Below are 21,897 nucleotides of genomic sequence, written 5' to 3'. Positions count from 1 at the left end.
GCTAAATGGGTGGCTGGCATCTCATTTGAATTCATCTTTACCATGTTCCCTTTCAAATGTTTTATCGAAAGAGTGCACCTGCAGTGTCTACCTTCTTTAATCTGGAGTCCTTTGAAGAAACTGTCAGACTGAGGCAGAGAGCTTCAAAACTTTCACAGGAACCTTTACAGACAAGTCAAGAAAAGGCGTACTCTTTAAAATATTGTGTTCACCCCTACTCGCATCACAAAATGAACATATCCTAAGATATTAAACACCAACACACAGACTTTTTTTTTCCCTAGCAAACTCTCAGAAAGAGGGGACAATGGCCCCTCCTTTGACCTGAGAAATTTGGGAAAAGCTTGAAACAAAGCAGAATGATACATTGTCTAAAACTATCCAGAAGCTGATTCACCTTGCTTCACATATGTAAGCAATAAAACCTTCCAAATGATCAGATTTTGGAGCATCTCATCCTCCTTACACATACATCACTTTTTACATATAATATCTAAAGAGAGCAGTATTCTTTTTTTTTCTTAATTTTCATTTTATACTTCAGCACATTTACTCCACAAAACAAAAGAACCTGGTACTAAATGCCAGGAATCCTAAAGAAAAATCTAAAGGGGACTGACATTGCCAAACATTCATGTTGGTTGGTGCTAGTTTGATTTTCTCCTTAAAAAAAAAAAAAAAAAAATCATGTGGGCTCATTTTGCATTTCCTAGACAGCAATCACGTCTGGGTCCCTTAAGCTGTGCAACTTGAAATGTTCTTTTTCAGGAATCTAGTTGGAAAACCTTTTAAAGTCGGCTGGCAATGAAAGGATTAAAAGCTGGGGAATTAAATAACTGTCTCCACCTCCTAGACACCAGAAGTCCAATTTACCAAAAGTTTCAAAGCAACAACTCATGACCTCTCTACCGGAGCCCGCACCGCACAGCCTATGAGAAAGGAGCCCGTGATTTCCTCCTTCAAACAAGGATGCTCCTTTTATTCACTAGCCCTAAGAAGATCGCCCGACCGCCTGGCCGGACTTTGGAACTCGCCTGCTCCAACTCCGCCAAATTTCGCTCTCTCCTCCCACTGCCGAACGGATCGAGCGCTTTCTCAACTCACGCCCCTACTCTTTTATGCCCACCTCCAGTTACTCATCCCTGTATCCCGGAGCGATGCCCACAAGCCTTCTCAGAGGCGTCTCCGCCAGGGTTTTGGGAGGGATGCACAAAGTTCCACGTGCCTCTGTCCACAGAGCGCCCTCCCTCCTGCCGCACTTACACCTGAACTTGTCTCCAGCACTGCGGACACCAGCCTGGCACATTCTTTCGGAGAGAAAGGGCAGGACTTTTCTCCTGCGCCTCTGGCAACGCGTGGAGCCTATATATGGTGGGGCGGGGGGCGCGGAATTCTCTACTTTGGATTGGTTTGTTTGTTTTAAATCTAGGGTGGGCAGTTGCGGGGGGAGGGTGTCCTTCAGCAACTACACACACACACACACACACACACACACACACACACACACACTCTCGCCCTGCCCTCCCGGCTCACGGCCGGCTCCTCCGGGCGACAGCTCCCCCTTCCTTCCTGGAGCACCAGCTCGCCTTACTCGCTCAGTCCCCCGTTGCCACCACCGTCGCCTCCGCTGCTGCCGCCGCTGCTGGCACTGTTGGAGCTGGCGCTCGCGGCCCTGGGCTCCGCTGGGCGCCTGTCTTTCTTTCTCTCTCTCTCTCCCCCAGCCCCAGATTGATTGATGACCACCGGCGGCCAATGGCTCTGACACCGCGCCATCCTCGCTCGAGCATCACAGCCCCACGCCCCCGACGTCAGCCTCGCGGGCGCATTGGCATCCCCGAACCCTCAGAGCGGAGCCGGCGCCCGGAGCCGTCACCGCCGCCTCCCTGCTCTCTGCCCCGGCGCTGCCGGGCTGCTTTCCTGGAGCGGCAGAGAAAGGAAGGGAGGGAGCCAGCAAGCGTTGGAAGGGGGTGTGGAGGCTACGGATTTCCCCCCCTCTTTAGAAATCTTTTCTTTGCCTTAAAGTTTTGTTTGTTTTTTTCCACCTCGACCTGTTTGTGTTTGTTCGCAGCATCTCAAATCAATTACACATTTTTCATGACCCGCATTTACACTTAATTTGGGGGTATGTTGGGGGGTGGGTGGGTGGATAGTAAATGTTCCATAAATCTGCCCCACCGGGGCATCCTTAAATTCTCTTCTTGTTGGTGGATTCTAACTCCCTTCCCAATCTCCAGAAAAAAATGCCCCTTCACCTCCTAGGCCGCAAAACCCCGGAATTCAAAGGCTTTACAAAGATAACCCTGTTCCGTGCAAATAGGCAAAGAAACTCCTGCCTCTCTGGAGAAGAAACCGGGCGGCAACGGTTACTTTTTCTCGTCGCTCGTCCCCCGCCGCCCGGCCCGGGTCGCCGACTCGCTCCGCAGGCGGCGATCGTGGAGACCGGAGGCGGCAGGGGACAGCGAGGTTGGGGCGCGGGGACAGGGTGAGAAAAAGCCCCGCGCGAGAGCGGCGCGCGCGCGGGCGGCCCCGGGGGCGGCCGCGGAGCGCAGACCCAGCACAAAGCTGCGCGGCGCCTTCCCGGCCACCGCACCTCGCTCGGGCCGCGGCGGGCGCCCGGGGCTCGGGCCAACACAATGCACCCGGGCCTAGGCCGGGGCGGTTCGAACACATCACCCCGGGACTTTCTAGTAAACAGCTCGCCTAGTCCTCGTCCCCACCCCCATCCCAGCCGCCTGGCTTTCGCTGATGCCCCTCGCGGACACCCCCTTCACCCCTGCAGAGAAATCCCGGCAAAGAAGGGAGCGGGAGGTGGGGACCCTGGGAGGTCGGGGGCTGAGGACTGGGGGCGGCGAGGGGGGAGGGGAGATGAGCAGAGGGGCGAGATGGGGAGTGGGAGGGCGACAGCTCCTGAAAAAGAATTCGCTTTCGCTCTGGGGTAGAAAATACGCCCTCCTCGGGTTCCGAATTGCCCGGGAAGCGCCAGCTTGTGTGAATGTCAGGAGCACCGGGGCAGCCGCGGTCCGCAGCCTCCGAGCCCCTCGCACGCGCCTCTGACAAGGCACCTCTCACCCGGGCTCCGCTTTGTGTGTGCATTTTTTTTCCCTTCCTCTCGCGCGCGGCACCGGGCGCCCGGCCGCCTCCTCCCCCTCCCCCGCCCTCCGCCTCCCTTCCCGGGGCGGATTACCTTTCCCGGGCTGCGCTCCGGGTCCCGGGGATGCCTTCAGCGCCCAACGAGCAGGCGATCCATCGCGGAGCGGCCGGAGCCGGCGGGAGGCGTGCGGGGGGCGAGCGGGGGCGACGAGGGGCGCGGGCGGGCCAGAACCTTCGACCCCGGAGGTCCCGCCGCGGGCAGGGGCGGGGGACCTGGGGGCGCGGCACGAGAGGGAGGGGGGGGTGGAGAAAGGACCGGAGCAGCCTCGATCTGGGGAGAGAGCGAGCGAGGGGGCGAGGAGAGGGAGCGAGGGCGCGGCGAGCCAGAGGGAGCGCGAGCGGTGCAGTGACAGGGACTGCCACTGGGGTCAAAGGAGCACAGCTCCAGGAAGCAGGGCGGCTGAGGCGCCGCTCCGTGCGCGCTCCCCGGCGGGACCCCGCGCCCTCGCGCGCCCCTCCTGCAGCCCCGGCCCGCTCGAACCCGCACTGGCGCCCCGAGGCCCCGGGGTTGCAAGAGGAGGAGGGAGCTGAGGGCGAGGCCGGCAGCCTGCTGGTGCTCTCGGGTCAAGCAGGCAGCAGGAAGCAGAGCTGCAAGTTCATCACCAGGAGTGTGATCAGCGTAAAAATCATAGGGGACTGGGGAGGGGGGTGGCTACGGAGCCCCAGAAAAATAAAGGGAGTTTTCCCTCCAAATGGGCGTCTTCTGCAAAGAGAACACCCAGGCCCCCCCTTCATCCACCGACCTGCCTGGCGCTGTCTGGAGTCCTGGCACAGCTCCAGGGCGCCGAGCTCCCTTCGGGGGCAAGGGGAGCGGCTTGGGCACTGGGCTCAGACCAAGGAAGGCGACCCTGGGTCCCCTCCCATCTGCTGAGCTTAGGCTTCCCGGGGGTAGAGCCGTGCTCCCTTTCCTCAAGCCTTTCAACTCGCCACATTCACACACACACACACACACACACACACACACACACACACACACACCTTTCTCTCTGCAATGTTGTTCCTGAGAAAGAAAAGGCCAACCCAGTTGATAATTTTTTTTCACCTCCACGAATTAACGCAGGTTCAAAATAGGGAGGTGAGGAGGGGCAAAGACTAATTGTTTCCATTTTTGTCTTAGGGGCACATATTCCCCAAACAAGAAACACTTCAAAAACATTTTAAAAATCAAAGTTCGTCCTCTGTTTTCTGCTACTTTGGAAAAAGACTTTCAGAATTGTATGCAAACAACCTAATAAAAGGAAAAGCCGCTGAAATGCTAAAAGACGACAAGGAAGAGAAGGCTTTTAGAAAACTTGGTTGGGGCTGTCTGCAAAAGATGAGGTGGCCCTGTGATGTTCCGCTCTTGTCAGAGCTGAAGGATTTGGACTGCAACCAGATCAAATTCCTTTCCAGGAGTCAGACCCAAAGATATAGGCATTGTCCAAAGGGAAATCCAATGGATGTGTGCGTGAGAGAGAGAAGTGTGCTAAGTATACTATTTGACAACTGACTAGACATCCTGGCTGAAATTATATCCCTTAAAAATAAAAAAGGAGCCATTTCAACCTGGTCTGTGGCCTCTGTGCTGAGACTAATTGGTTTCCAGGGTCTGGGAAGGAAGGGAGAGAGGCTGGTAGGAGCCCCTATAAAAAAAGATCAAACGGAATTCACTTGAAAATATTTCCCTTTTACAATGGGCTTTCCTGGCACTTGAATTTTAAGTAACCCATCTCTTAGGCCTGAGCTGAAATGAAGGGAGAGATGGTCTTGGCAATAAATTTATTTTGTTGTACACTATGCCCAGAGTGTCAGGACTTGTCAAATGTTCTGAGATCAAGAGGACAGTGATTCTCCTTGCCTAGCACAAATCACAGCAAGTGGCATTGACATTAAAGATGGCAAAGACAGGGGGAAGGTGGGGCACCTTTAAATTTAGTTTTTGTTTTCCAGCCCAGCAGCAAACACTGACTAGAATCATGTTGTTGAAGAAATGCTTGGTTTTGTTTTCCTTTTTCTACGACTTATCAGTGCACTCCTCTTATCTAAATGGTTTGAATTTTTTCACTGATTTGGACCGATTTAATCAGCCAAAAAAAAAGCAGCATAAGCCTTTTTTCTTTTTTTTTAAATAACTGGTAGTCAATCAAAACAGCCAAACTTAAATTTGTACGTGAACCTGAATCTATACATACACACACAGATAATAAATAGTACCGTGTTCTATTTCAGTAGCACATTTTACAGGATATTTAATGCTATTGAGCACAAGTGAGTGATCCTTTACAAAGTTGATGAAAATTTGTATATCATTTTACTGTGTGGGGAAAAATTGAGGCAAGAAAAGATGCTTGAAATTGTAGCTTATAGTGCAGGAAGAAGTCAACCTCCACTCTGTCCCTGATGATCAATTACCCAATGAGAGAAGTAGTGACCAAGCTCTATGAGAGCTATGATTTTTATTTCTATTAGGCTACCAAAATAAAGAAGCTGGAGAAATAGAAGTAAATTTAAATAATAAGTCACGAACAAAAGGAACTCGCTTTTCAAATAATTTTCATTACATGGATTTCAACATATTGTGTTTTGTTAAATCATATTCTCCATCAATATAGCCACCTACACTAAAAGCTTGTTTTAAAATGATTGGATGTGAACCATGTCTGTCCCCTGACATCAGCTTTGAAACGTCAAGCTTCATTACAGCAAATTTGAAATGCTATAGGCTGATACTTTTTTTTTCTTTAAGATAAGTGAGCCTATAAGCTTCATTTTTTTGTCGGTGTTAAATTCAATTTTTATTGTTTATAATGGAAAACAAAAGAAGGATAAAAGTAAAATGCCAAGTTTATGATTGCCTTTATGCAAATATTACAAATTTTTCCCTTTAATGGAATGTAAATTTGGACCCTTTCTCCAGTGATTTCATCGAAGGAACTGGCAAATATGCTTCCTGATAGCCTGCTGCAATATCTTTTAAAATATCTTTTCAGATTGCATTTAGGGAAGAAAATGAGAGAGTGGAGCGTGGGAGAACTTTAGGTGGAAGCTTGGAAAGTGGTTGCTACTTCCCTTGAAAGCTAAATACTTTATTTGGCATTGGCTCTCATTCTCCCTCTCCCTATGAGGACAGGTTTTCCAGTACTCGAGGGACACGTGTGTAACTTAAACCTTGGTTCAATCCTGTGGTTCTTCTTCAGAAAAAAAAAATTATGGAAACTATTGCATTTCTTTGAACAGTTTTATTAAAGTTAGATACACCAATCTCACTCTGGGAACAAACAGCAACTATTGTGCTTCTTTTTCTTTAAATTTTCTGCATTTTTATCATTTTCCAGCAAGGTTCAGACTATAGGTTATCAGAAATCAGAGCCTGTTAATAGAACTGCCAGTATGATGCAATTTGAAAAAATCTGACCCAACAAACTTCCTTATTTCATTCTTAATTCCTATAGTTTTTACAGTTTTTACTTGTTTCAAATGTTTTTGCTGTAAACCCCTCAAGTTTGAGAACTATGTCCTTTATTCCTGTTCTTATATGCTGTGTACCTAGCAGAAACTTGGAAATAGTTATTAAATGAATGTATGGGTCAATGAGTGAGCAAGTGAGTAAGAGAAGGCTGGAGGGAAGGACAATCATACAATGGAGGAAAATCCATACCAGATATGCAGGAACGGAAGTGATGTCATGAGACTAGTGTCAGAAGATAAGAGCTAAGGACTTATCATTGAGTTTAAATAGTACATTTAAAGGGGTTTGCTAATGTCTTTGGAAACATGAAATAATACATAAAGCTGTTTAAGAAATTTATTTTCTCATAGAGAAACTAAAGATTATCATGTATCACATCTGTTTAAAGATAGCCTTTTTTTAAGTACAGTAAGATGCCAAAAAAAAAAAAAAATCCCCGAGTAAAATTTGTATCTTAAAATTTATAGAGATAATTTACCAAGATGTAGTCTCCAAAGAAACTTACTGTGATTAACCTGATTTTTTGATAGATCCTTTCTGAAGTTCTCAAAATAAATATATAATGCGTTTCATCCTTTGTACTTAAAATTTCCTTTTGGTTAACCAATAAAAATGTTTATGACTGAGAAACATTCAGGAAACACTAGAACTGAGGAAATTTTGTTTCATAAAATAAAATTTTAAGGCATTATCTTAGAAAGGCTAAACTTTGCCAGCAGCTTAAATAATAAACATGGAGGGAGCAGGAATGTTAAAATTTTGCAAAACTCATTAATCCTTACCATACTTACTAGCCAATGTCTAGCATGTATCAACAAATCAGACAAGTATTATTTATGCAATAAAAATTTTAAAAATTAATTTTAAAAATCTGACAAGATCCTGAGCATGTGTTAGTGTGTTTTCCATCGTAACAGACTTGCATGATCTCTGTTACCAATTAATCTTTGCCAGGTTTTTTTCCCATATTATGATCCCAATTCTGAAAAAGTTGTGGCAGAAATTAGTGGTACTTGGGATAGGCTGGTCAAGGTGGAAGAACATTCTAAGTGAAGTAAAAGCCAAAGTAATCTCTTTTGAAAGATGGGCATGTGGAAAACCCATAATAACCTGATTAAAGAAAATGTATGTGGGGGATTTCAATTTTAATAATTCAATTTGACAAGCTAGTATAAGACATATCAATATTTTGAGTAAGCAACATATAACATAATTTTCCTTCTTAGCAAAAATACATGAACGAATACATTTTTAAAAAACAGTTTGAGAGACAAGCAGAATCTAAAACCCATTTCCTTCTGTATTATTAATGTAATGGTTTGATTATTCACCAAATATGTTTTAATCTTTGCTCTAGGCAGAATACTTATACCATGATGATGGTCTAAGATGCAAAAAGCAGAGTTTCCTCACACAGTATAAAGTACATAATTTCATGGATCTGGGCAGTCTGGCATTAAATAATCACACAGATAAATACAAATTATATCTATGAAAAGAAGAAGCAGCTGGTATAAAAAAAAGCATAAAATAAGGAGACTTTTTCTCCTCCAAGTTTGAGTGAAGACTTCCCAGATGGAGGAAGGGAATACAAGGAGACCATAGGAAAAAGAAGAAGCAGTGTGGTGGGTGCTAAATGAGGAATTGCGCAGTGCCCATGAGAGAGGTCTGGATCCAGATCTGCAGACAGAGGCCAGAACTGAAGGGCCAAGCTAAAATCATTTGAAGGTCACAGCTAAGGCCCTGTTCAAGATGTTTGACTTTATCCTGAGGGCAACTGGAAGCTGTTTAAGGATCTTAAGTAGAAAGGCTAACATGATTAGATTTGTGTTTTGAAAAGGTCGTTCTTCCTCCCAGCGTGGAGAATGGATTTTAGGGGGCTAGAGTGAACATTGGGAGGCCATTTAGGGGTTATTGCAGTCACTGGGTTGAAGGTGAAGGTAGCCTTCAGCATGACAGTTTGGAGGAGGCAAGACAAGGAGAGAAATGAATGGATTCAAGAGATTTGAATAAATTTTACATAATAAAAACAAATTACTAGCATATTGAAATCATAGTGTGGTATTATTACCCAGTCTGAGAAGCTGAGAGCCATATTAACCTAAAGACTTGTTTTTCATTCTAACATTTTTCTAACATACAGATCCTAAAACTTTATCTCCCATTCAGTGTCCCACACCTATTTTTGGCTCACAGATCTGGACTTGTTCTTTTTTCATATGAAACATAAATGCTGGAGGTAACTGTATTTCTATTTCTCTTTAAAGGTTTTAGATGCTCCATCACTTCCATGTCTGTCTTCATTGGAACTACTTCCCTTATATTTAATGTTCCAAACAATATTCTAAGGGATTCTTAACAACTAGCTGTTTTCTAAGTGAAATCTTCAAAGAAACAGGTATGCTTTCACAGGAAATACATAGACACTGACTAGAAGTAAGAATATTGTTCTTTCAAGTAGAATTATTCCGTGTGGACCCAATCAATCTTCACAAACCAATTGTAAGAAAGATATTGTACGTGTTGGGTTTCTTATTCATACTAGCTAAGTCACTATGGCCCTGCTTAGCAACTCAGAGTTCTGAGAAAAGATGGCAATGGAAATAAAGTAAATACAGACATTTCAGGACTTCTATAGCGCCAACTATGTTTTCAAACTTCATCCCTTTCTTAGCATTTCTACATTTTGAAAGTTCCATCAATTTCTTCTGTTCTCATGATTCCCCATAATGCCTACTTATAAACAAGGTAAAATCTGCACACAAGAGAACAGCCAAGATCTAGCGCACAAGGTTTTACTAGAAGCTAAAATAAAAGGAAGGTTTACTGGAGGGTAGTTAAAAAAAAATCACAGCACTGCATCAAAATCCCTATTTCATGCTCAACACAGAAGGAACTTTAAAAGAGTTATTTTTTTTCCATTTTCAATTTTTGTTCCTTTTCCTATTCATTGTTTTGTGAAAATTAAAAAATACAAGCAAAAGGAAAAAGTTAAAAATTAGCTGTAATTTTGCCATTCAGAAATATCCATCATAAACATTTTTGTTATATAGTTTTTCAGTCTAAAGAATTTTACAAAAAAAAAAAAAAACACAACAAAACTAGAAATACAATTAAGTGTATAGAGTGGTAGTTGAGAGGAAACCAAGGTTGGAATCCCATCTTGGGCTGTTACTATCTGTGTGACCGTGAGTGAGTTGCTTAAACTCTCTGTGCCTTGATTTCCTCATTTGAAAAAAGGAGTCATTAAATATACCTACCTCATAGAGTTGTTACAAGGATTAAATGTGTTAATATTTTTTTAAGGAATTTAGATTAATGCCTGATACATATCAAGTAATCATTGTAAGTTTTGGAACCCATTTCTAAATCTTTTTAATACAACACTAATACATAATCATAAATAAATTGAATCCAGAAGTACATTAAGAAGTAAAAATTCTTCTCTTTCTCCCTCATATCCTGTTACCTATATAACTTACTCTTTCAAAGGAATAGAATACTATGAACACCTCTTCATGTCATTAAACATCCTTCTATGGCTCCATAGACTAGAACTTTCATTAAAAGTGCAATGCATGTTATAAATTCAGAATACCCAAAAGTCCATATTCCATCTCAGAAGACTACACATATATTATAATCATATAGATGAGTTTAAAAAATATTCCCTTAAAAATTCCATAGTCCTAAGACATATGAAGTAAATCCTTCTCCTATTTTTATCTATGGGGATGATTGAATGGGTCTTTGAAAGACCAGTGTACTTGTATCTAGTTTTATTTTCAGTTTATTAATCCCCCCCCACACTTTTTTTGAAGCATGGGCAATATTCTGAAAAGTAAAATTAAGAGTTTTATGCTTGGCAAGCTGCAGTTTTGGGTTATTCATGCTGTTGAAATTCATAAGCACAACAAATCAACTGATAGTTCATAGAGACGTGATAACCAGTTTAAATTCAAACTTTACCACCAGTTGTTGATACACCACTTACTTGTGTACTTTAGAGTTGTCTGGAATATATAATGGATCATAATCTGTAGCATTCATTTGCCAACAGGAGGTTCAAGATGTGATGGCAGTCACATGGAAAAGTTGTTATGGGAATTTAAGGGAGGGGGGATTGAAGAATTCTTTGGCACTTGGCAGCTCTTTGGCAAATTGTATGGTTGCTGCTTTTCCACCAGCTGGGATATGAAGTAGATGGAAGTGTATATGGCCAGTGTTTATTTTATCATAAGATCTTCACATCAAAATTAAATAGTCTGTGGTAATCCTCAACCTTCACCATACACACAGGCTAATCTGGTTAAACAAATACAAGTGTGTTTGAGTATCAAGGAGTTGGCCTGGTGGAGTCTAAGATTTTCATTTTAGAAAAGGCTGTAGTAAGAGAAAAATGCGTTCCACAGCAGCTATTATCTGGTATCTGAATTTGCTGTTGGCAAACTGGTCCTTGCATGTCTTGGAGGCATATGGAAATTGATGATGAAAGTGTCTAGTGTAACTAGAAATATAATTTGATGAAAACTGAAGCAGTGAACTGTGAGAAACTGTTAAACCAGTGTCATCAAACAGCGCTTCGAAAATAATGAAACAGAACTACTAGCTCTTTATGAGTAATATTGGGTAAAAATGGGAAAAGCACATGGTATACACAAAAAGTTTAAATATATGAGGTAATGCTCTTTTTAATTACTATTATTACAAAGACCACTCCAAATGTCTACACCCAGACTCCTTTCCATTTATCTCTAAGTAGACAATGACATCACGTCTCCTCTAAATTATTCAGACTCAGGGGATGGAATTGGCTCATTCAATAGAGAATGCCATGTTTGGTGTTGGCACGGTACTTAAAGGCTCTCTCCACATTATCCCCAAACTGAAAAGCATATTTGATGGTGGCCAAATGGTTTAAAAAAAATTTTCCCCTCTAGACTTTAAGCATTCAGAAAGCCATGAAGAACAAAAATAGAACTGCACCATAAGGTATAATCATAAAACGTCATAGAAGAGGAAAACTTAAAAAGTGAAAAAACGCTTCAGTCATCTGAAGGCTAGCAGTTCGTGAAGTCATTAGAAGTCATTCCATACGGGCTGAGTTTGAGAAAAAGTCAGAGGTTGCTTTGTTCTTGGCTCTGAGTGAAATCAAAACCTACCCAGATCCTATACAAAGGCAACTGCGGACCGCCTTTTTCGTGCTCGGTATATGCCACTAAACACACGTAAATGACTTATGTTCAGAAAAGTCTGTGATTCTGTTCATATTAATCCATGTCTCAGGCTGGCAAAATGCCTAAGCATAATCAAAGGGGGTGGGGGTGGTGGTAAAAGCCTGCCTTTTCAAACAGGCTAGAAAATTTGTACCAAAAGATCACAGGGCGACAGAGACAGCTGGAAAAATTGGAGCTGGGGCTCTGATTTTCGTGCCAGTGTTACACCTAATGCAAAGGGAATGCAGATGATGGATTGGGAGTTATGTATGTTGTTTAGTTGGAAGCACTGTACTTGCACAGAGGTCGAAGTGTAACATTTTAAATATCATACCGTAAGGTAACGCAAAAGCAAAAAACGCTGCAGTTGCAAAGAATGAATACCTCGGAATGCAGAGACAAGTTGCTAATAAAATAAGGTAAACTCATACAAGGAATAAACAGTGAGGCCAAAGCTCCAAAATTAGTTAATGGAAAGGTATTTCACTAATGTCTCTTAATAATCGTATCTTTGGAAAATGGTGCTAGCAAGTATTTTTACATACATAGAATTTTCTGCCAGATGATTTAAAATCCTTGGGCCACAAGGGGTTTTCAAATCAAAGGTTCTAGGACATTTGCGCTTCTAAAAGAAATGCTTATGATTTTTCTTGGGTTTTGTAGTGGTTTTATCTGTAAGGGAGAATGAAAATCCAAGGTATTCGATGTAATTCTCTGTACCAACTCTATTTGAACAGACCTTTTCATTCAAGGTGCTATTCAATATAATTTTGTTCAGATGAAGTGTGTCCTCCACAACTGAAACGTTGTATATAAAATGGAGATCATTGAAAGTTTTATTGAGATGTGTTGAGGGTCTCTGAGGTCCATACTGATTCAGGTTGTGTTTTCAGACTCCGAACTCTGTGGCCTTTGACAGGCATGAAGAAAAGCAAGACCAAAACAGTTCTCACAACACAGCCGGTGGTCACAAAGGACAGCCCATGGAGATGTCTGTCACTGGAAAAAGCAGCCTCTGGAAGAGAACCAAAAGAGGAAAAGAGGTGGGAATGGAGAGAGAAAGAATGTGTGTGCGTGTGTGGTTTGTGTGCGGGGGGGGGGGGGGGAGAGAGAGAGAGAGAGAGAGAGAGAGAGATTGAGAGATGGAGAGACAGATAAAATATAAAATTTGAACATCAAATGATAAAAATTAAATTCTGAAAAAAAATCAGTGTCTGGAATCACAGGCATATATTTTCCTCTTCTATTTTATCTCTAAGAATGTCATTAATAGAAGAGTTTGAAAGTGGGGGCACCTGGGTGGCTCAGTCGGTTAAGCGTCAGACTTTGGCTCAGGTCATGATCTCACGGTCCGTGAGTTCGAGCCCCGTGTCGGGCTCTGTGCTGACAGCTCAGAGCCTGGAACCTGCTTCGGATTCTGTGTCTCCCTCTCTCTCTGACCCTCCCCCATTCATGCTGTCTCTCTCTGTCTCAAAAATAAATAAATAAATAAACATTAAAAAAAAATTAAAAAAAAAAAAAAAGAAAGTGTATGCAGTCAACACCACAATTACATTAAAAAAGCTAATCTGCTAGAACCTTCTGGCATCATAGGGAAACCCTAATAAGTTCCAGGGGGAGGGATGGAGTAGTCCTAGAAACAACAAACTTATTTTCTTGCCTTGTTATTTTTTTTTAATGGTTTCATCTTTAGTAAAGCAACATCGTATTTGACATATTAATGATATCATTTGCTACTTTTCTAACTTGCTTTTTTGACATCGAAGTGCTCTTACATTAAAATTCTTTTCTTTGTAGGGTGATATTTTGATGACTACCTCATAGTATATAATGGAACATACATTATTGCTTAAAATGTGTGCACAGGCCCTGAAGTTCTTTTTTAAAAAGGATTAAAGTACTCTAAACACATATATACATAAACTCGTGTACCCCTAATATGTAAATTCTTCAAACAAGCCTGGTTAAGATAAAATCATAAGCTAATATGTAGCTAGGCTGCTATCCTGCCATTCTCTCACCACTTTTTTCTTTTTTTCTGGTTTTCCAAATAAACAGCAGGCCCTAAGGGCTCTTTGAACTCACTAGAGTGTTTAGCTCCAGCAATCACTGGTTCATGTAGCTTATCTTTTCCTGGTATTTCTATGTGATTTAATAGTTCCAGCCTGGCCAAGGGAATGAAAACTTCTGGGTCTGTTTCTGGAAGCACTGCACTCCCCATTGCCATCTGTGATAAACCAAATAACCTTTCTCTGCCTCGGCTATTTTCTTATAATCATGTCTGTTTTGCAGCAATGCAGTGAAGCTTGATAAATAGTTGAAGTTGTTCACCAGAGAAGCAAAGCCATCGTCTGAGTCATGCAGGTGTGCCTAGTAATTAATTAATGAATAAGTACCAACCTCTTGATGGTAATATTAATTAAATATCCAACATTAAAGTGGCATTTAATTGCCAAGGGATTAATAAAACAGATCCTTACTCCACTAGATTGGGATTCTCTAGTTCTAAGTGATAGAATCTGACCCTGGCTAAGAGAGAGTTTATTGAAAAGTAACAGGGTTACATCAATCAGAAGGCTTGGGGTGGTGGATTACATTTTCCAAAAATGACAGTTCCAAAGTATATTATATCCCAAGTGTTCTTCTCACAATGTGAGGTTGACTGTACTCTATGTTTCTTCCTCTTGAATGTGGGGGTGCTTTTACAGTGCTTCTACCAAGTGCAGATGTGATACTACATGACTTTGAGGCTAAGTCATACAAAGAGATAGGGCTTCCGTGTGGCTCTTTCTTGAGGTGTGTGTCTTTGGATTGCTGAGCTGTAAGAAGTCTGGCCACCCTAAATACACCATGCTGGATAAACCATACAAAGACTTGGACAGATGACCAAGGAGCCCCATCTGTTCTGGTCCCCAGCTGTTCCAGTTTCTCTGACCAGGTGCCAGACGTGTGAGCAAGGCTTCAAGCTCTGCCATTAAGCCACCCCAGGCAAAAATGGGTAGAGGAGAAGCAAGCTGTCCTTGCTGAGGCCTGCCTAGGCTGCAGAGTCATGAGCAAACTAGATGTTATTGTTATTTTAAACCACAAAGTTGGGGGTGGATAGTAACACAGCCATAGTAACTGGAGCACTCGGGTAGGAAGCGGGAATCAAGGAGAGAAGATTGAGAGAGCTGGGAACCAGGAGCTAGAGAAATGACTCACTCCAAATGTCTCTTCAGTCTTGTGTCACTTGATGAGTCAAAATCCTGGGGAGTGTATCCACGGACCAAGTTGAGATGGTAGTTCACCTCCTGCCCGTATCTGAGCAATGCAGGAAAGATTTGGTAAATAGAGCCCCAGGCAGCTGCCATGGCTCCCCAGTTGTAAGGCAGACACCTAGACTTATCATACCCATCAAGGTTATAATGGGGAGAAAGAAATTTTCCAAAAAGAAATTGGAGTGCTTTTCAGAAGGACAAATGGATGACAGAAAGTAAAAAAACAATAGGTCAGGGGCACCTGGGTGGCTCAGTCAGTTAAGCATCCGACTTCAGCTCAGGTCATGATCTCAAAGTCCGTGAGTTTGAGCCCCGTGTCAGGCTCTGTGCTGACAGCTTGGAGCCGGGAGCCTGCTTCGGATTCTGTGTCTCCCTCTCTCTCTGCCCCTCCCCGATTTGTGCTCTGTCTCTCCTAGTCTCTCAAAAATAAAGAAATGTAAAAAAAATTTTTTTTTAAAAAACAGTAAGTCAACTCAGACCACATTTCATTCTACTTAAATAAACAAATTTTTCTATAGTTATCATATCCTTGAATATAAATTAATTGCAATTAGCATGTATGTTTTGTCTGCTGATGGTATTACTGAATGAAGTTATTGAAACAGTCTTCGAGATGAAGTAATTCCTTGGGTGTTAAAAGATATTAGGCTGCTTCCTTTCCTTCTTTCTCACCACCCTCCTCCCTCCCTCCTTCCCTCTCTGCCTCCCTTCTTCCCTCCCTCATCCCTCTGTCCCTCCCTTTCTCCCTGCTTCTCTTTCTTCCTCCCTTCCTTCCTTTCTTCTCTTTCTTTCTTCCATAATCTTTAATTATTTAGTGTTTATCTCCCAGTCTACAAAAATTTCACAAACATAAGACAAGAGACAATAGATTATAAAAATACTTAGAGCTGCCTTAAACCTTTTTTTTTGGAACAAGATGGAGGAATAAACAAATAATAAATTAATAAAATACTAACATTCTCCAGGGTCATTGTTTCTCAAACTATAGTCCTTTTTTACTTTACTCTGTATCAAATGCAGTGGCTCAACACACACACACACACACACACACACACACACACACACTTAATTCAATCATTTTCAATCAAATAAGCTGCTCAATTTCTTGAAAATAATAAGACTCACTGATTGTTCGACTGGATCGGAGGTTTATTTGACTGAATTGAAAGGCCATTGATCCAGTGGCCCCATGGATAGAAAACATAAAAGACAATTTTCCCGAACTGTCATTGTTCATTCAAGTTTTAATTTGTTTTAGTTATTTAACATGAAACATTGTTCTCTTTTAAACAATAGCACATGTAGTGGAAAAAATTATTCTTCATCATTGAGATTTCTTTCTGGTTTTAAACAGGAGAAATATATAAAGACATTCTTTAAACCAAGATACCTTCTTTTCTGTAGAAAATACATCTATGGAAGACAGAATTTTCACCAGAATTTAAACAGATTACATATATTTTAGACACGATATACACTGAAACAATACACAGTATATTATTGCTAAGGTAGTTTATGATCAGTTCCTTGAACATGCATGGAATAGATTTGGGAATGCAACAAAATATGAAGAATTCAAGCCAAGCTTGGGAATCTCACAGAGGTAGTTTCAGACTTTACTGATGAAATTATTTTATAGACAGACAGATCTCAGAAATTGAGAGTTTCTAAATTCTATTTTGAGGTTTAAGTGATTGCTTTTCTCCTTCTTTTTCTCCTTGTTCCCCCTAACCCTTCTGCTTCTCTTTAGCTTGATTTGGCCAGTAAAATCTGGTGAAATCAGGAAAGTAGCTTGAGTGTGGAAAAGCACTATAAAAATGAAAAAAAAAACTGTATCACTACACAGAATTTTGTGAAAGTAAGATTTCTGAACTTCAGCCTGGTTGACACTCAGGCTGGAAAATTCTTTGCTGCAGGAGCTGGCTTATTCATTGTAGGATGCTTATCAGCATCCCTGGCTTCTGCCCACTCTATGCTAGTAGCACCTCAGTCTTTTTTTTTTTTTTTTGGTTGTAGTAAAATATACATAACATAAAATTTACCACTTTAGTCATTTTAAGCACATAGTGCAGTGACATTAAGTACATTTGCCAGCATCCATCTCCAGAACTTTCCACCTTCCCAAATTGTAACTTCATATCTATTAAGTAGTAACTTGCCTTTCCCACCTCCCCCAGCCCCTGGTAATCATTATTCTACTTTCTTTTCCTGTGAATTTGACTACTCTAGGTGCCTTATATCAGTGGAATCCTACAATATTTGTTTTTTGGGAGGACTGGCTTATTTAATTTGGCATAACGTTTTCAAAGTTTATTTATGTTGTAGTATGTCAGAATTTCCTTCCTGTTTAAGGTTGAATGATGCTCCATTTTACAGATATACTACATTTGTTTATTCATTCATCTGGCAATTGACCCTTAGGTTGGATCCACCTTTCTTCTATTGTGAATAATACTGCTGTGAACATGGGTATACAGATATCTGAGTTTCTGTTTTCAGTTTTTCTGAATATATAGACAGAAGTGGAATTACTGGGTCACATGTCTCCAGGCATTGTCAAATGTCCCTTGAGGGGCGAAATCACCCCTAATTAAGAGCTGCTTGCCTAAGGAAACAAACTTCTTTGAACAAAGGTATTTCACCAGAGCTGAATTATGAACTTTTAGGTTTAGAAGGAGTATTATAAGCCATCATGATGTTGCGTGAATCATCTCTGTCTCATCTGAGACAAGTATTTGACCACCAGCAGTGCTTGGGAACTCAGTCACCCATAAGGCTACCTCAGTCTTGCCCCAATCAGTTCTCATCTTACTCTTTTAGTCCACTGGCTCTTTCCTATCATGCTAAAAACATATTCGTGTCTACATCCTATATCTTCCACCTGCTATTCACCAGCAAACATCTTAATAGAGTAATCTATAAAACCTCAACTCCCATTTATTCTTTAATCAATTAACATCTGAAACTGCCTTGAATACGATCACCTAATTGCTAGATTCAATCATATTTTCTCTTTATTCTTGACAGAGTCATGGCAATATCCAGTTTAACCTGACCTAACACTCCAGTGAGTCATTTATTCAACAAGTATTTATTATACCTACTATGTGTCCCTGTGTAACAAAGCATGTCCCTTGGCCTTTGTCTCTGGTTCCCGGAAGGTAACCTCCGAACCCTTGGAATTTCCCAAATAATTTGGTGTATCTTTGCTATCCATGGTTACCTCTCAGATTACACTTGAAAGTTTATGCTGAGGAGACTTCGTGGTAGGCCCTGGGAGCATTTATGCTAATGGAATGGGCCAGGATGGGCCTTTCTGGGTCTGTACCAGAAAGACCAACCATGTGATTAGACTTTGGGGCTTTGAGCCACAGGAGATAAGCCTGACCTGTAAGGAAGTAGGTGAGGATAGAGATTGAGTCATATGGGTAAGATTTAACCAATATTGCTTTTATAATGAAATTCTGATAAAAGCTCTGGACACAGATTCCGGTGACCTTCCTAGGCAAATACTCTGCAGAGTGACCCATATCACTGTGCTGAGATGATCATATGCATCCTGAAGGTCAAGAAGCTTCACATTTGGGAGCTTCTCTGATATTATCCTACTTGTTCGGATTTGAATTCTTTTGCTATAAAAAAACTACAATCATTAAGTACAGTGCCTTCCTGAGTTTTGTGAGTTGTTCAAACAAATTATCAAACCTGAAGGGGTAATGGGAAACTGAATTTATAACGATCTGGTCAAAAGTGAATGTCCTATAGAGGTCCTGGGGACCTCTAAACATTGGCTGGTGTCTGAAGTGAGAGCAGTCTTATGGAGGACGCTGCCCTTCACCTGAGAAGTTTGGCTTTACTCTTGGTAGTTAGTGTCAGAAGTCATTACAGTCACTCTGAAGGACTCTTCAATACCATGTTGAGCAAAACATTGATTCCTATCCTCATGAAACTTAGAATAGACAGAGCTATAGAGACATCAAAATATAACCAGAAAACCAAACATAGAAACTCCTCTGGGTACAAATGTGTTAAATTTCCAAAGACCATGTATAAGTTTATTTTTTCCTGAGTCCAAAACAATGCCCTACAAGTGATGAACATACGCACATCAATTAATGTTAGGTTTCACTTTGTTTCCATCAGAATCTTATGCCAATAATTAGTAGTTTTCATCATCTTCACTCTTTGTACATTCATTGGACATAATAAGATTAATAATGCTCATAAAACACCTTGAAATTAAGCACAGAGCAAGCACTCAAGAACCAAGAAAAATGAAAACAGGATAACTAAGATTAAAATGACTGTACATGACCACTTATATCTTCAGTCATTGGTGAACAGAGCTGACTTGGCTTTGCTCCAGAGCAAAGCTTTGTTTATACAACGTCAATGAATTTCTTTAGTTGGACTTCACAAAGAGAGGATATACATATATCCATATACCTGGTTAAATAAGTGGCTTGTAGATGGAAGTTTAGGGAAAGCTTCCCAAAGACTTGAAGGTTAAGTAAAAACTAGTCAGGCAGAGTGGGGAAAAGTACCATTGAAGGAAAACGTTTTAACAAGTGCAAAGATCCTGAGGTAGGAGAGAGCTTGGCACTTTGGAGGCAAAGGAGAGTCTATGGATATAGTATGCCTGGGAATGAGACAGTGTTTACGTGAAGGGGTCTGCCTCATCAAGTTGGTATGAAAGCTCAAGTATCAGAGGGTGCTTGTGGGTGATATGTTTGGGTAAATAACATGGCTAATACTGGGTCACATGCCAAACCAGTCACACCACTGGGGTGTGTGCTTACCGGGGAATACATATGTGTATGTGGTCATGTGCTTGCTTGCTTGTGTGAACAAATGACTTAGAGCTGTAATAATTTGGGGTTGATAATAGGGAGACCTCTGACATGAATTAAATCAAGAGCTGTATGAATACTTTCCATGAATTATTTTAGTTAATGTTAACAGCAACACTATGAGATAGGCATTATTATTGTGAATCCATTTCAAATAAGAGAAAAGGGTAAGGTTGAATGGTTAGAGTACTCAGGCAGTGTGGTTTCAGAGCCCTCTCAGCTAACTTGATTCTAAAATCCATGACCCTGTCGGCATTTACCACAGGGGGGATGCATTCTCTTCCCCAGTGCACAGTGGATCAGTTGTGAAAATGACAAGGTTGTGGTTGGATTTCCACACATCGACCTCCAATCAGTAGGGACTGTGAATTGCTCCCAAAACCAGCCCTGAGCCAGGCATCCAGATTTGGGACTAGCAAGGTAGGAGATGAAATATAAGTCCTCGGAGAATTAGAAATATATTTGGGGAATGAGCTTCCTTAGAAGAATGGATATGGTTAAAGAGAAAAAGATTTGGCTTGTGAAGGGATATTGGGATATTGATGCAAAGGGTGCTAGATTTCAACTCATGGTTGATAAAGCCTAGAATATTATGGTTCTATAAGTCATCCAGCTCATTATGGTTCTTTATTTCCATCATAGTAGTGTGGCAGCTCCCACCATGACCCTTCTGTGTGCAAGATGAAGCTACTCCTCTAAACTGATTTCACTTCTTTTCAGTTTGTATTGGTCTAGCATCAAAACTGTCCAAATTGAGCCTCATCAAAGCTACTTACGTTTCTCACAACTCTCCAGTGTTCCTGTGGTGCTAATCATGCTGAAAGTCTTATTGTCTCTCAAACTTCTTGTGCCTTCTCACTTGAGTGCATGTTTGGCATAAAATAGTCTTACCCATTTTACTCCATTTTAAAAGACCATTTCTACATCCTTCCATGAAGCTATTCCTTGAAAGTCACTTCCTTGGTAGATTATCCACTGTCTGTGTGAATAAGTTTTTGCACATAGTTATATTTGTCCTTTATTATATCCTGCTTTGGTGTTTCCCTAAATGTTGGGAACAGATGCATTTGCATGTGACACAAACACCTGGTGGGCACAGAGAAGATTTTAGGTGGTTTCTACAGATGTAGCAATAAATAGCATCATGTCACATTGTCAGAAATACATTTCCTTTTTTATTCTTTTTTAATAATTGGGATTAGGACCAGCAAAAGTATCTGGTTTTCACTAAATGTATATTTAACACCTGTATATCACACAAACCTCCCTACATAGAAATAAACATCTCTCAGTGTTTGTATAGAATATAGTAAAATATTTTATTGTATTTTTTTATAAATATAAGGCAAGTAATAGAAATAAACCATTCACTATAATCTACTTTTTAACAATTAATAGATTTAAATAAAAAGTAAATAAATCTTAAAAATTAAGTAAATTAAGTAGAGTCTGTATGTAAAGTTGTCACCATGAAGCATATAATTCACCAAGGTAATGATATTCTCAAGAAGAAATAATGGACAATGGGAAGAACATTGATGTGGATATTGAGAAACTTTGGTTCTGGCAATGAGAGCTTAAGAGGACAAGTTCAGGAGTCGTGTCACCTGGTTCTAACCATGTGTTAACCGTGTAAACTCAGATGATTACTTAGACTTGTCTAATAGAACTTTCTATGATGCTGTTCTAATGTTCTATAATTTGAGCTGAACAATACAGTAGCCATTATTGAGCACGCGAAATTTGGTCTGTGCAACTAAGAGACTGAACTTTAGATTTAACTTAATTTTAATAGTAACATGTGGCTAGTGGATACCAATTACACAGTCCAGCTTTAAGACTCAGTTTGTTCATCTATCAAATAAAAATAATAAATATTAACACTTGCCTCAGAAGACAGTTTGAAAATTAAGTGAGATAATGCACGTGACATACTTAGCTTAGTACTTGGCATAGAAAAAGAACTTAATAATTTT

At 41.0% G+C, this 21,897-nt stretch overlaps 1 protein-coding gene across 4 annotated transcripts in view; it reads right to left on the bottom strand.

Moving 5' to 3' along the window:
- Nucleotides 1–3,621, bottom strand: part of MPPED2 (metallophosphoesterase domain containing 2) — a 175,490-nt gene extending 171,869 nt beyond the window's left edge. For 2 of the 4 annotated variants that reach the window (XR_002081917.2, XM_019456593.2), the window contains exon 1: nt 3,185–3,621. The gene's annotated coding sequence lies outside the window, so the exon portion shown is untranslated. Of the gene's footprint in view, nt 1–1,263; nt 1,382–1,591; nt 1,842–3,184 lie in introns of those variants that run through there. The other 2 variants (XM_019456596.2, XM_019456595.2) reach the window with 2 other exon arrangements.
- Nucleotides 3,622–21,897: the final 18,276 nt, after the last annotated feature.

Source organism: Panthera pardus, unplaced genomic scaffold (genome assembly GCF_024362965.1).
Source record: "Panthera pardus isolate Hobbes unplaced genomic scaffold, ASM2436296v1 HiC_scaffold_12, whole genome shotgun sequence".
NCBI classification, from domain to species: Eukaryota; Metazoa; Chordata; class Mammalia; order Carnivora; family Felidae; genus Panthera; species Panthera pardus.
Note: the sequence above shows the minus strand (reverse complement) of the source record. Positions and strands in the feature narration are given on the sequence as shown.